This window comes from Sus scrofa, chromosome 2, assembly GCF_054392235.1.
Source record: "Sus scrofa isolate SSC_HxYL_T2T_F1_AM1 chromosome 2, Sscrofa_HxYL_maternal_Yorkshire_Landrace_v2.0, whole genome shotgun sequence".
NCBI lineage: Eukaryota > Metazoa > Chordata > Mammalia > Artiodactyla > Suidae > Sus > Sus scrofa.
Genome location: NC_139384.1, coordinates 24,629,850 through 24,646,086, shown reverse-complemented (window position 1 = coordinate 24,646,086; position 16,237 = coordinate 24,629,850). Strand labels below are relative to the sequence as shown.

Genomic DNA, 16,237 nt, shown 5'->3' with positions numbered 1-16,237 from the left:
GATGAAGTGATAGCTTTTACCCAGGAGCAGTTATGGCTGTCTTTTAATCACTCAAGAGATTGAATTTTTCTTTCATCTAAATTAATCTTGCTTGCTTTCAATCTCACATTCCCACCCACTCCCCAGTCCCATAACTTCTTCCCTTTTGTAAAAACTAATTAAAATATGGACCTTTTAAAATCACCCCCTATGCCATCAGTATCAACATTTCAAAAACCTCTTCAGCATACCCACTGCATGTACCACATTTATTTCATTTTGTTAATTGAAACAACCTCATTATCTGCCCACAGTGCTCAGCATCTTCCTAGTATAAAGCTACTCCTTGCAATGTCTTCTCTGCCCACCAGGAGGGCTAGAATATTGCTCAAGATGCCCAAGTTGTCATACCACAATGGGGAGAGTGGAAAAAGCTAATATTGAGTACCCACTACAAGTCAGGCTATAAACGAAAGGATGTTGAATATTCAAAACAATCTTGTGATAGAGATATCATTAGATGCATTTGAAGATGAAGAAAATGGGAGCAAAAAGAAGTTTATTAATCATCAGAAGACACACAGAGGTAGGTTCTTGAGGGGAGACTCTCAGAGCCCACACTGAGAGCCGTGAATGGCACCACCACTATGAGGGAAGCCCTGAATTACGCTCTGGTCTTTTTTTTTTTTTTTTTTTTTTTTAATTCTGTCAGAGAGTCCTTTGAAGGTCTTAATATTCTGGGATTTCCAGATATGCGGATCATTTTATATCACAAATGGTTCTCACCTGGGTTAAACTCTTTTCCAGAGTTCAACTTCTAGAAAAGTCTGGAAGAGAGGAAGAGTTAGCAGTCAGCCTGTAAACGCACTAACTGCTCTAGGGGAAGACTGAAGCCAGGATTCGGGGAAAGCTTTCTCCTGCTAGTAGAAAATGATTTTATGTCTTCTCTTAAGAGGTTCTGCACATGCAGCTTAAAATCCACATTTAAAATAAACAAAATCCTCCCTCATAGAGTTATTACCCTGATATTTACATAACCATGAGCCAAAGTTGGCATCAGTGGTAACCGCACACAGTAAAAGCTTTGTGGCATGATTAGTTTACTATGTTTTGCTCATCTTTGCACCCCTACCCAGAATGCTCTCTGCCTTTCCACCCTTCCCTAGGGAAATAATTCTTCATTGTTCTGAGCTAAGCCCTAATGTAACTTCCTCCACAAAACTTTTTTTCAACACCCCCCCCCCAACCCCAGTTCTCTTTCCTTTGAATTACCCCAACACTTCATTCATGGCCCTAAAATAGCACTTATCACAGTGCATGCATTATATATTTCTTTACCCTATAGAAAGGTTTTTCAATCTCAGCACTATTGCCTTTTGAGGCTATGTAGTTATTCCTTATAGGGCTACTCTGGGAATTGTAGGGTGTTTAGCAGCATTCTGGGACTCTACTCATTGAAAGCCAATGGCATCTGCCCTTCAATTGTGACAAGTGAATTTGTCTCCAGATATTGTCAAATATCCTGAGTGATGGGCAGTATCACCCCCAATTAACAGCCACTGCTGTTAGCTCATGGGGACCACATGAACAGAACTGTGCTTTTTTTCATCCTTATATACCCAGGAGTATCAGGCCTATAGCAAACAGTTAATTAAAATCTGCTGGTTGGAATCAAATTAGTCTCATTTCCCAATAACTACATACTGCATTATAAAATGCAGTAAATTTACACTTCATTCAAAAATAAAACAAAAGGGACTGCTAGATTACACTCTGAAGTCAAAGAAAGATCAAAAGTCATTGGTTTTCAAAGTAAAAAACATAATTTATATATATTTAAGAAATCACATATATATTCTTATATATGTTATGTATGACAATGACACATATTCAATATATTGTATATGTGTACACACACACACACACACACACACACACACACATACACACACTTAATCACCTTTCCTGGAAATCCACATTCAGAAAACAGGATAAAAGTAACCTATTATCTATAAATATGTCACAGCTAAAATGCTTTTGTTCACTAAAATATGCACTGAATCTCCAGTTTGTTGGGTTTTTTTTTTTCCCTCAAAGACCCATTCATGAAAACAGTGATGCTTATTTTGAAATTTCAAAATCAGAGGAACTTGATTAAATTAAAATAGCAGAGACAATATGATATTCTTTCTTCCTGACAAGATATTCATCTCTTCCCAATTTAGTGCAGAACAATTTAAAGTCATCTGACTTTGCTTATTTCTGTAGACTAGTTAACCACTTTTGTTTTTTGTTTTTTGTTTTTTGGCCTGAAAAACAGAACCACTGTCATCTTAACACCAACTTGTAATGAAAGACTTATCTCAGAAGTAAACGGGCCTTGCATATTTTCATTTTTTTCTTAAGGTGAAATTTTAATTAAAGTTCTAAAAGTGAGATAAAAATTTTTTTTCAGGTTTAGGTTGCTTCACATTTATCAAAATCAGATACTTTCATCGGGATACAGCCAGCTATAGTGGTGCATTTGGCAAGTCCGGAATCTTTACAAGAAAGAAGTATAAACATAAAACCAGCCCATCCTGAGTAGCTAGAAAGGGGGTCACTCGAAACCAATACACATGATCTCCTACAAACTGGCGAATACCATCGTTTTGGTGGCCACACTTTATTGGTTGTCTCCTTTTGGTTTTAATACATTTATTATGCATTTCTTTTTATTCTTGCTGCTATAAAGAGGAAGTAACTAAATTCCAGAACAACTGAAAAAAAAAAATGTATGTTGTCATTTAACTATTCAGTGAATGAAACAAAATTGACCTCAGGATTCTTCTCTGATATAACAGCAAGCACCCCAGAGTACACAGCAATCCCTTTGGCAACCAATGCGCCTTCAAACATCAGCCACATTCACATTCAAACTTAAAACCAGACGCATTTTCAAGCCTTCACAGTCCCTTACCCTATGGACTGCTCTCAACTCTGTGACCCCAAAGGCCTGAAGCAAGGAAAATAAAAGTGACCGAATTTCAAGGGAACATGTATGTGTAGAACAACTCATTTCAGAGGTTGAGGAGTCTGTATACTTGAGATGACCAAACAACCACCACTTCCACCTCCTCGTTTTCTACCAGCTGGTCTCCTTTTCTCTGATTTCAGCTTAAAGAAATCCCTGGGCTCCAATGAGTTCCTATAATTTAAAAGAGCTGAAATCATGCCTCACACAGATTTCAGTTCTTAGGGTGCTTTGACAAGCAAACCATTTTTTACATTTGTACTGCAGCATTTTGTGCTGTGACACAGAAAAGACCATATGTTCATCTGAGCCCCTATTTTGTAAATCCATCTTGGAAAGCACCTTTGGTGGTCAGTGTCAGGAGGCTTATTTGGCATCTAGTTCGAACCAGCTTCTAACCAGCTGCATGAACTTAGCTTATCAATCTTCAATGAAGCATTTATACCTATGTTCAACCTATCTGTATATATCCATATGTATCTATCTCTTTAATATGTCCATCTATCTCTGTATCTATCTATCTCCGTATCTATCTTTCTTATTTCACGAAAGCAGAAGACTCGAATGAAATGCTATAGGTGAAAGCGCTGTGTAAACCAGAAGACACTACTCACATCCAGGGATCAAGCAATTATGTACACACACACACACACACACAGCACCCCAAGGAACAGTTAGCTCTCAAGACAAATACATCTTAGCCCACACTTAAAGGTTCCAAGTCAGCACAGACTCCATTTTACCCTGATAGGGCTATGAAGAGATCAAATACTGATTCAAGGTTTCCAAGAGGAGACAAAAAATTAAGAAAAGCAACAACAACAACAACAACAACAAAAACTCTTTCTGAAAATTTTTACTCCATTTTGCTTTCATTCAGGGTTTTTGTGTGGAGCAGAGATGGTTTGAAACCCACAGGATGGCAAAGATAAAATGGTCCCGCTTATCAATGTGTGCCCAGGATCGATTTTACCTGTCCTTATGACCCTAAATATGCAAAATGGAAAACTCCTCTATTGTTGCAGTAGAGAACATCTGACAAATGAAAGTAAAGCAATCAAAAGCTTTATGTAATCTATATATTAAACTATACGGCATGTTTTATGTTTATTCACCTAAACAATGTTTTATGAGTACTTTTATATAGACATAACACTGTATAAAACATCAATACTTTCTTTTTGAAAAATAGAGACTTTAGACCCATCTTCCAGACCTCAAGTGACTCTCTGCTACTAAATCAAGTGTTTACACAAACACTTTAATGATGTCTGAATAAAATTTTAGAGTTGTCTGTGACAAAAGACAGAAAAAAAGAAATTTTACCTAATACCCAAGTGTATAAAAATGTGCCCTGGCATTTATACAGATAGAAACAAATCTTAAATAACTTTATTATGGTTGGATAAGCATTTCATGTTAAATTCCAAAGTTATCATTCACTTATCACTCTCAATCTGTACTTTCATATTCAGATATCTAAGACTACTTCTGAACTAGGAAAGTCAAAAAAAAGTTATAAATGATTTCAAGTCTGAAATATGTCATTATGAGGGTATTATTAGAAACCAGAGGTATTCCAGAAACGCAATAAAAACCAATTTCCTATTGTTTGTTTGTTTCCTTCTTTACTTGGTATTTGTGGCTAAATACCAAGCAAAGAATCATGTTGGTATACATATCTGGGATAGAATTGGGCAGATCTTGTTTTGCATCCCAGGTATGATACTTTCTAGCTAAGGGACCTAAGACTTACTACTTAATCTCTATAAATCTGTTACTTTATCTACAAAATAAGAATAAAAGTAACTATCTCAAAATATACTCCTGATGATTACATAAGATTACCAAGGTCAATGATGTCCTCTGTTTCCCTGTTCTGACTTTTCCTCAAAGGCTCAGGATGGGCATGGTTTGTCTTAAATAAGGACGGTGACAGAAATAAACTGACTTGTGCATCATTATACTCAACCTTGAAAATGCACTCTAGCCTTGAGTTCAAATTCTGGTTTTGGTATAAACCAGCTGAAGGACCTTAAGTGAATCACCTTTCCCTGCCTGAGATTTCTCAAGTGTAAAATGGGAAAATATTGAGACATCTTATCGTGCTGTTTTAAGAACTAAAGGAGTTAAGACCTATAAAGTACCTAGCATACTATATAATTATTTTGAGGTATGCTTTACATTATAAAAAATTTTTCTCTCAGGGTTCCCTTCATGACTCAGCAGTTAATGAACCCAACTAGGATCTGTGGGCATGTGGGTTCCATCCCTGTCCTCATTCAGCAGGTTAAGGATCTGGCGTGGCCAAGAGCTGTGGTCGCAGATGCAGCTCAGATCCTGCATTGCTGTGGCTGTGGTGCAGGCTGGCAGTTACAGCTCCGATTCAGTCCCTAGCCTGGAAACTTCCATATGCCACAGATGTGGCCCTAAAAAGCAAAAAAAAAAAAAAAAATTTTTTTTTACTCCCACTATATAAGCTTTTTACAGTAGCAAATCATGCCCTTTCCCCCATTTGTTAATCTTAAAAGTCACTGTGGAATGACTTCAATTTTTCTGGATCTTATCTTTAGATAAGGATCTTTATCTTTAGATAGAGATAACAGGATAACAGCTGTCTGGGGAGCAAGTTGAAAGTCTGATTTTCCGTCTCCTTGTAGGTGACACTTGGGTCCGGGTTGCAGTCTCAGATATGAGCACCAATGTTGCCAGCCCCGCAAACTAGCAAAGCCCCAAACCACCAGACAAAGCCCCAAGACAAAGACCCACACCATCAAGAACAAATCTTCATTTTTTATCCTAAGTCTTACTGAAAGGATGATAGGGCCAGTGGAATACCACGATGATAGTTGTTTGCACTTTAGTTAAAGTAAGGATTTGAAAACAGATTTTGATGGATGTAAGAGAAAACAGAATAAGAGCTGAAGGTCTAAGTGAAGTAAATAGGGTGTCATGTACTGGGAGTGAGCAGAATATAGTGAGCCAGTAAGGTTTGAACCACTTGCCACTCATTTCCACACTTCTCTGAAGATGGCCCTGTGAGCAAGGCTCAAGAATCCACTGACCAGGCTAATGAAGAAAGGAGATTACATATCTCTGTTTCATAATTTCCTTGCTATATCACTTTTAGATTTTAGCATAATTTCCTTGTGCCATATCATTTTTAGATTTGCCTGTACCACTTACCTTTTTTTTTTAAGTGTGACACATCATACAGTTTCTTAAATTATACACGTTTTCATGCACGTATGCACATGGATGCACTTTTCATTAACTATTCCACTACATTCACAGAATGCCTACCATATGCTTTCTTCTGGGAACCAAGGAGACCCCAGTGAACACAGCAAACAAAATACCTCGCCTCTGAAAGTTTATGTTGAAGAAATGAGTAAACTCTATGGCATTTGAGATGACAAATACTTTGGACACACGTAAGCAGGGAAGAAGGGTAGGGAGCATGAAGATAGGGTTGTACTTCTACATTAGTGGTCAAGCAAGATCTCCCTCATGAGGTGACTTTCGAGCCCAACTCTGAGGCAGTCGGGGCTGGGCCATAAAGCTGCCTGCTCTAGAACATTTCAGGCAGAAAAGGTAAGTGCAAAAACCCTGTGAGAGAATAGGCCTAACATATTTGAAAAACATAAGAAATTTCCTAAAACTTTCATGGTAATTCTAGCTATTCCTCTCAAGTGTCAACATAGCAAGGGTGATAAATACTCAGTTCTCTGCTCTGTCTCAATAGTCTAGATATATGAAAACCACCCAAACACTATTTATAACTTCTGAGAGAACTACTTTTAAAAATTATGCAAAGTAATTTGTTTGGTGCAATAATGACTAACCCACAGAGTGTCTAGGCAAGCGAGAGGAAACTCAATGTATCTGCTCTTGAGCTGTGTGACTTCCTGCAGGCTACCTGGTCTCTCTAAACCTTAGTCTCCTCACTCCTACAGTGGAAAGAGTAGAATCTGTCCCATGCTTGTTACTGAGTTGCTCCAGCCTTGAATTGAAAAGCACTTGATGAAGAATCGTTTGCCACATAACATACAAAATATTTCGGTAAAATCTCATTTATACCAAGGCCATTTGTCTGTCAACTTCACTTATATGAGAGATGGCTAAGTCTTTAGAGGGAGGCCAAAATGTCCTGTAGAAGACAAATTAGATATTACATCATTAATATATCAAACTTACATATTTTACTTCTAGAAATGCTCAAAGGCTCTCACTTAGAGTCCATTTATTCATTCCTTCATCATAAGTTTAATATTCTTGAATACATAGGTTTTTGATTACTACCACTGGCTGACTTCAGCTTTTTTTTTTTTTTTTTTTTTTTTTTTTGTCTTTTTGTCTTTTGTTGTTGTTGTTATTGTTGCTATTTCTTGGGCCACTCCCTCGGCATATGGAGGTTCCCAGGCTAGGGGTCGAATCAGAGCTGTAGCCACCGGCCTACGCCAGAGCCACAGCAACGCGGGATCCGAGCCGCGTCTGCAACCTACACCACAGCTCACGGCAACGCCGGATCGTCAACCCACTGAGCAAGGGCAGGGACCGAACCCGCAACCTCATGGTTCCTAGTCGGATTCGTTAACCACTGCGCCACGACGGGAACTCCCTGACTTCAGTTTTTTTTTATCACTCTTTCAGTTTTGCTGGATTGGCTTGGGTCCACTAACAAGTTATGAGATGCTAGATCTGTGGACTAACAATACAGAATTATTAGTAAAGCTATCTGAGTATTTATAGATCAGGGGTAATTTATAATTAGGGTAAAAAACAATCTGATTCACAGTGGAAAGATTCCAGCTCTGGAAAACCACAATCCTGGATTCAAAGCCAAGATCACCACCAACAATCAGAGTCATATTAGTTAATCTCTATACCTCCATTTTCTGTTCCTGGAAAGGGAGGTAATAATAAAAGTCCTACAGGATAAAGAGGAGTGTTAGGAAGGAATTATATGGAGGTGATCTTAGTAGAGTGCAAGGTAAAAATTTCCTTCACCTCTTTCACTACCCTACACATGACCCAAACCTAGGACCTTGACCTCTGAAAACCTCTATGTGCCAAGCACAACCCTGTGCTTGAAAAAGAGCAGCTACTTCTAAGTAATACCATGAATGTACAAATTAATCAATTAACCAATGAGTAAAGAAAGAAAGAAATTTACAAATCAATCCATCGATTAGCTGTATAACCATAGCTCCTGAATCCTTACAAATCAGGAAGGAAGATACAGTACCTCTTTATCATATCTTTGATTGAAGACTAAATGGTGTTGTATCTGTGACTATTAGGTGGAAGTTTTTTTCTCATCCTTACAGCCAGGATCTTAATTTAGTAGGCACAAAGATATCAGCCTGAGAAATGCACCCCCAGGTACTCTGCCAGAAAGCAGGAAGCCATTTCCTTTAAACCAGTGCTTTAACTTCAGCCACAGTTAGTCATTCTCTTTTACAAGGAGGAATTCATTTACAGATAGATGTATCAAGCCATCGGGTGTTTCTGCCAATCACCTCCTGCCAAAGTCCTGATGTTTTATTTCATTAGCGCAGGCACTTTCCATTAATTTGGATACCCTTTAAGAGTGCTGGTTCCAAAGGACATTGTTTTTTGGCTCTTCTATTTTGAAGGGCTATTGAATACATTACTGCAATGAATTGACTCCTTGCCAGGAAAGAAGCAGTGACCACCCAATTCTAATCAGTTTCTGACAATATGATTCCAATGCTCGGCCCAAAGATATGTTTATTGTGCTCTACCTGGAATTGACAGCAACAAGTCAGAAGATTTCTACTGGCTGAGCAGAGAAGACGAATCAACACACATTATGCAAGTGTCTTCTTTCTTCTTCCTTCCTTCCTTCCTTCCCTCCTTTCTTTCATAAAAAATAAGAACATAATATTTTACTATATGCCAAATACAAGAGATACTGCTGACACCTAAAAATATGTATCCTTATCCTCATTCTTTCTAGTTCCTAAGTAAACCCTAGTGTTATTCAAGTAACTACCCTCCTACCTATCTCTCCATGAAACCTCAAAGAGTGGATCCTGACTCACCTGAGACAATCGTGGTTGCCTCATTTCCACTGCTAGAGATTGGTTTGGGTATATAATTCTAGACAGTGAAACATGAAGGCAGGCTTGGTGGATATTTCTGCAAAAGTTTTCCTTAATCTTAAAAGTCTCTTTGGTCCTGTCCTATATTCATATCTGGATCTGATGCCTAGCACTGCTGTAAATCTCTTGTAACCACAGAGAGCATTTGATTAAAGACAAAGGTGACAGCAGACAATAGTAGAGCAAAACAATGGAAAGCTGTTTGTTCATGATGCTACAACAGTAGCAGTGAGATAAACCAGAACCACTCTTCCCCTGAACTCCATGTTCTATGAGAAAATACATTTATGTACTTTCTTCAATGTTCTGTAATAACCTATAGGGGAAAAGAATCTGAAAAATGAATGATATATGTGTATGTATAACTGAATCATGTCACTGAACACCTGAAACTAATACAACATTGTAAATCAACCACACTGCAATATAAAATAAAAATAAAATTTAAAAAATTAAAAAATTAAAGCCAGTAGTCATACTTAGTGTTAAGTGCTATACCAGGCCATGGGTGAAACATCAATAGAGTATGATTCTGTGATAGAATTAACCTTTCAAGGAGCCTGGAAGGACAAAGTGAGCTAGACTGTATAGTTAAATATTATAGCAATATGCCTGTCTCTGAAAAATAGCAAAACTGAGCATTATGATTCATTTATATCACACTTCATGGTCTCTATATGAATGTTTCATCCCCACGGTTACAGTGATGGGGGATTTTATTGTGATGCATTCAACTTTTTGGACCTCAAGTTTGGATTTGGACCTAATCTAAATGTTCAGACACATGTATGCACTTGTTTTGCAAATAGTTAGAACTTTGGGAAATAAAAAAAATCTACCTCAAAAACAATTTCTGCCTAAAATTCTCAATTTGTTCATCTCATTTTGGTCTCTCAGTTTTCTCAATATGCATTCGGTAATTATCTGAACCATCAAATTGCAATAATGTCTATAAGTATACAGCATACATGTACACATATGCACACATATAATTTATTTCATGTGTGTTAGCCTTTTTTTCACCAAGTAGAATTTAAGATCCCTAGGAGCAATGACAATATTGTCATTGTATCATTTGTAGGTTCTAGCAAAAAAAAAGCAGGCTCTGCTTCTAGAAAAAACATTCAATCATATTTTTAACCAGTTACGTCACTGAGCACGTATGGAAAATAATAACAATCCGAGCACCTTTTTTCCTTCTACCATAAAGGTTTACACTTATCTTTTACTAAGCCTACAATTACATTTGACTCTAACCTAAGTCTGTTCTGAATAGGAAGAGAGAAAAATTCTACAATCTTTAAACTTTTCTTTATGTATGTACCTATTCCTTATGTAAAGTAAACTTTTCTGTCCATCCTACACTTAAGTGAGTGAAGCATAAACCAGGAAAGAATGGTTCACTGGCTTCAGTTGAACTTCTCAATGTCAACAAGCTAATACAGCTAGCTATATACTGGGATAGTGATAACAGAATAATTATTATCCGAGTCCACATGAAAATGACAATGAAGCAAATGATGATAAATAGCTAAAAATGTATCAGTTGCTTACAATATACCAAGCACTGTTACATCAATTAACTTCTTTAATCCTCATAATAACTCATCCTATCATCATTCATATTTCATGAATATGGTAATTATTCATGAAATATGGGTAATATTTCATGAATAAGGTAATTAAGACACAGAAAATACAGTGACTTGACCGAGGTCTCACAGCTTACAAGTTGATATCAGAGACAGAATTTAATGAAACAGGCTGCATCTCGGCCTGTAACCAAAAATATCCACCCCACAAAGATGTCCTGTCATCCATGTAAGTGAGAGAACAACATAAATAAAAGAAGCAATTGCTCAAGGAGCTTTCCTGAGAGACGACAAGATGAGCATCAAAGACCATTCCAAATTCTCATCTGAAAATAATATATCAGAATAGAACACTAATTCACTAATAAACACTGACATTCATCTCCTTTCTTCTCTCTACATATCATTATTTTAAAAATTAATTCTGCCTCTTTCTAAAAGATAACTAGCAAAACTATAAATTGCATGCATACAAGCCGATCACCAAAATATACAAAGGAAAAAATTATTTTCAAAATATTATATAGTAAACTGAAAAAGAAAACAAGGAACATGGAAAGTTACTGGTAAAAAAGGAGAACTGATTCAAGTTAACTGGGATTTTTTTTTCTCCCATAATAAAATTCCCCCAAAATATTTTTGATGTTGATATATTTTCCAGTGCTGAGGAGGAGGCATTCTGCAGTGGGGTGGCAAATACAGTCTTTACTGGAAGATGACAGAAACCACTTTCATCTTGCCTAACTGACAAGATTATAATTCTGAGCAGTAAGGATGAGTTTTAAAAGTCATGAGATATGGGAAGCGTATAATACAAATAGTCAAGTTCAATGATAAAAGAACGTCTCTTTAAAACAGAGACCATCACCACTTAATACTAGAAACAAAAATTACATGAAATGATGAAACTGAAGAAAGAGCATTTTTTTCCCCAAAGTTTGAAATCTCCAAAATATGCTCAATGAATCTAGACACTGCATTCCCCCAATGAAACACATACACACACACACACACACACACACACACACACACAAAAAAAAAAAAAAACCTCTACAATATACTACTACCCAACTCCCTGAATAGAGTAAGGTCTTAATAATACTGACATATTAACTGCTCCTAATTGCTAAACGAGTAGCTACAATATTAGTTTCTCAGGCAGAGGGGAAATAGAGTAGAGATTAAGAACACTATTTATTTTTCATTTATGTATAATTTTTTTCTTTTTATGGCAGCACCTGTGTCTTATGGAAGTTCCCAGGCTAGCGGTCAAATCAGAGCTGCAGCTTCCAGTCTATGCCACAGACACAGCAATGTCAGATCTGAGCCACATCTGCGACCTATGCCACAGCTTGTAGCAATGCCAGGTCCTTAACGCACTGTGTGGGGCCAGGGATCAAACCCATAACTTCATGGACACCATGTCGGCTTTTTAACCCACTGAGCTACAAAGGGAACTCCTAATTTTTTTTAATTTTTAAAACAGAGGTATAGTTGATTTATAATGTATTAGTTTCAGAGGTACAGCAAAGTGATTCACACACACACACACACACGTATATTCTTTTTCAGATTATTTTCCCTTATAGGTTATTATAAGAGATTGGATATGGTTCTCTGTGCTATACAGTAGGTCCTTGTTGGTTATCTATTTTATATGTAGTAGTGTGTGCAAGATAGCACACTGCTGTGGCTATGGGACCAGTGATTTTAAACAAGTTTTGTGACTAAGTTGTCTGTAAAAATGAAAAAAAAATTGATAGGTCATTTTGAGGCTTAAAGAAATTAATACATCATGATAGAAATTGCTTGTTGTCTTCCCACATCAGTTCTCCCCTTGTTCCTTCTAGCCCTTCCCAAACAGGAGTGCTCTGGTACCCAACTTCAGGGGCGCTATTCAACTTATAACCTTCAGGCATGGCAATCCTAGGAATCATGCCATATGGTGGACCCATGCCCCACATCTTAGCAAAATAGCACAGCTCCCCAGCTATAGTCTAGGTTCTTTTTCTTCCATCATAGGGAAGGCTCTTCCTGTGACGAAGTTCTTTTTTTTTTTTTTTTTTTTTTTTTTGGCTTTTTGCTATTTCTTGGGCCGCTCCCGCGGCATATGGAGGTTCCCAGGCTAGGGGTCGAATTGGAGCTGTAGCCACCGGCCTACACCAGAGCCACAGACAGCAACGCGGGATCCGAGCCACATCTGCAACCTACACCACAGCTCACGGCAACGCCGGATCCTTAACCCACTGAGCAAGGGCAGGGACCGAACCCGCAACCTCATGGTTCCTAGTCGGATTCGTTAACCACTGCGCCACGACAGGAACTCCCTGTGACAAAGTTCTGGATGACAGCATGTGAGGACCAATGATGCCGCCTGCTTCAGGATCCCGTTTCAAAATGAAGCTGCTCTTTAGTCTGATACAAGTGCTTGGTTTTGAAGAGCCAACATCACACAGAGGAGGAGCAAGCCAGACATGAAGAAGGAACTTGGGTCCCCAGAGGATATTGTGGAGGAAAAGCACACCATCACTGGCTAGTCCTTCCACCTCCGTGTTGTTAAGAGAAGAGTGAACTCGAGATCCGAGCCATCATACTTTCCATCTCTGTCTTCTAACAGCTGGGTGTATTTCCTATCAAATACCCATGTGTAAAAAACTTAGAACTGTGCTTAGCATGTAGTAAGTTCTCATTAAAAAAAAAAAAAAAAAAAAAAAAGACACGCTATCATCTCAATAATTGAAAGTGCCAGTATTTGTGTATCCTGTTTGTTATGTAACAATGTCTGGCATCCAGTCAAAGATTACCAGGCATCCAAAGAAGAAAGACAATATGACCATCGATGATGAGAAAAATCAACCAGTGGAAACAATCCAAAAATCACACTGAAAGAGTTATCAGGAGTTCCTGTCATGGCACGGCAGAAATGAATCTGATTAGGAACCATGAGGTCACGGGTTCAATCTCTGGCCTCGCTCAGTGGGTTAAGGATCCAGCGTTGCCAAGAGCTGTGGTGTAGGTTACAGACATGGCTTGGATCTGGCGTTGCCATGAGCTGAGGTGTAGGTTACAGACGTGGCTTGGATCTGGCGTTGCTGTGGCTGTGGTATAGGCTGGTGGCTACAGCTAGCTCTGACTGGACCCCTAGCCTCGGAACCTCCATATGCCATAGGTGTGGCCCTAAAAAGACAAAAAACAAATAAACAAAAACAACCAGTTATCATAATTATAAACATAAGCACACTTTTCCTGTTGAGGGCCAGATAGGAAATATTTTAGGCTTTGTGAGCCATATAGTCTCTGCTGCAACAACTCAGCTCTGCTGTTGGACAAAAGTCTTGAACACTGACTACCTTCAAAGTCCATGTCCTTTCCTTTCTGAGAGAGAATACTGCTTCCGGCACACAGAGATTGAAAAGCCAGAGCTATTTGTTACAAGCTGCCAACACTCTAACATCCCTTATGGTGGGAGGGGATTTTTCTTCCCCCATATTCTCCAATTTTCAATGCTGTTTTCAATTCAAAATCATGATTGAAAAAAAGGTTTGGTTTGGAAGTTAATTGAAGGAATTACGTTAATTTCTTTCATACTTGTTCTTTTGATTCACTTACCTTAGTCACCCCATAAAACATTGTGCCATGAGAAAAATAAGGGGCAAAAAAAGAACTACCTGTGTATTCTTCCAGCTGAATTCTCTGACCACTAGATAGAAAGGACTTGCATTCTTTGGACCATTTTTTAATTTTTTTTTTCTGTGCTGATGAATACATCCAGGTTCTTCTTGATGAGCCAAGTTTGCAACCTGACTTGGATGGGACCTCCTATACCATCATTCTTTCTCTCATCCCAAGCCCTCACCCTGGGCAAAAATGCCAAGAAGAGAAATTTGTCCTTCAGAATAAATTGTGCTTGCTATTTCAGGACTTGCTCGCATTCCCCACCCAGTCCAGCGGAAGAGTTGGGGGCATTTCCCACATCTCCTTCCAGACCTCCTACTGTCCTTATCTGCCCACATCTTAGGAGATTCACTGATTTGAAACATACACAGACCATCCATTTCTAAATACATGGCATGACTAATAGGCTCTTTCAGGGAAACAGAGAAATGCATTGTCCAATATGGGCTTTACAACACTGAGTTAAATAGCAGAAGGTCAGGGTCTCATGCCACACATTTAAAAGGGCAGTCCAAGCACTTTTTTTTTGTTGTCGTTCTGGGAACAACTGAGAAATCTGTTGTTTTGAAGGCAGCAGAGATTTAAATAAAGACTTCTCTTTTCCTCATCCCCCTCCCATTTCTAGTACAACTAAGTTTGCTTCCTTCCATTTTCCCACAGCACTTTTTGCAAAGATCCTACCAACATCTCTTCCATTGTGCTATAAATATCTGCACCCATGTCTTTTTCCCTGAGTAGGCTCTGTAGGCCTGCCTTTCATTATCCTCTTGGCATGATTGATCTCATTACTTTGCCCTTTTACTTTGCCTTGTGAATTTCATGTTCGTGCTTCCCTGTGTCGTTTTATTATTGCAGCTGTTGAAGGAATTTAAATATGCTTCGAGAGTGTACATAATGTTGGGACACTTATTTTTTTAAAGTGAACTTCACAGATTTAGACATTCAAAAAGGGCTTCAATTTTGACCGGCTTTCTAAATCCTCCACAGTCAAAATATTCTCTTATCTCCTTTTGCAATCCCAAAGTGTATCAAATTTTTTTTAAAAAAGCACACTTCAACTAAACTCACAACCAATGAAGAAGATTGGATTGTTCTCTTTTCTGGAGGATAGACACAGCAGGTATTGACTATTTCAGCCAAACTCAACTCTTAACAGCATTAATTGTGCCATTTGGCACTAAAGCATTGTCAGGAATTAAAATATGAACAGCAAGGCACTGAGGACAAGATGGCGGAGGAGTAGGGGGACACGCTCGCCCTCTCCCACAAACACAACAAAAAAAGCACATCTACAGAAGAAATGACTCGCACAGAACAACAACCAATCGCTGGCAGAGGAACCTAAACTCCAATAACGGCAAGAAGTTCGTGACATTATTGGGCAGAACGGGAGAAAAGAGGAGAGTGAGAGAAGGTGAATCCGAGCGGGACGGGCGCTCCCGAAAGGGAACTGCGGAGGAGAAAGGGATCCCGCACCCTGGAAAGTCTCCTACCGGGGGAAAGATCAAACGAACCGGAGGAATCTCCAGATGCAGAGAAGAGTGTAGCAGTAAGTCGGAGTACGGAAAAACGATCAAGAACCCAACGGACCATCTGAACTACGGGCACAGTCACCAAAAATTGAGACGCCTGGGTGGGGGCTGGGCACCGAATCCTCGGCTCCAGAGGTTAGTCCCCGGGAAAGGGCCGGGGGACGCCTGGGTGGGGGCTGGGCACCGAGACCTCAGCTCTGAAGGTTGGTCCCCGAGAGGGGGCCGGGGGACGCCTGGGTTGGGGCTGGGCAACGAGACCTCGCCTCCGAAGGTTAGTCCCCAAGAAAGGGCCGGGGGGCGCCGCCTGGGTGGGGGCTG

The 16,237-nt window shown here is 39.0% G+C and overlaps 1 protein-coding gene across 30 annotated transcripts in view; it reads right to left on the bottom strand.

The window, feature by feature from the left end:
• The window catches only part of LRRC4C (leucine rich repeat containing 4C), a 1,222,625-nt gene that overhangs the window by 130,215 nt on the left and 1,076,173 nt on the right, over positions 1-16,237 (bottom strand). The window contains exon 2 of one of the 30 annotated variants that reach the window (XM_085011415.1): positions 8,761-8,876. The exons of the other annotated variants lie outside the window; for them this stretch is intronic. The gene's annotated coding sequence lies outside the window, so the exon portion shown is untranslated. The remainder of the gene's footprint in view (positions 1-8,760; positions 8,877-16,237) is intronic. 30 annotated transcript variants of the gene reach the window in all.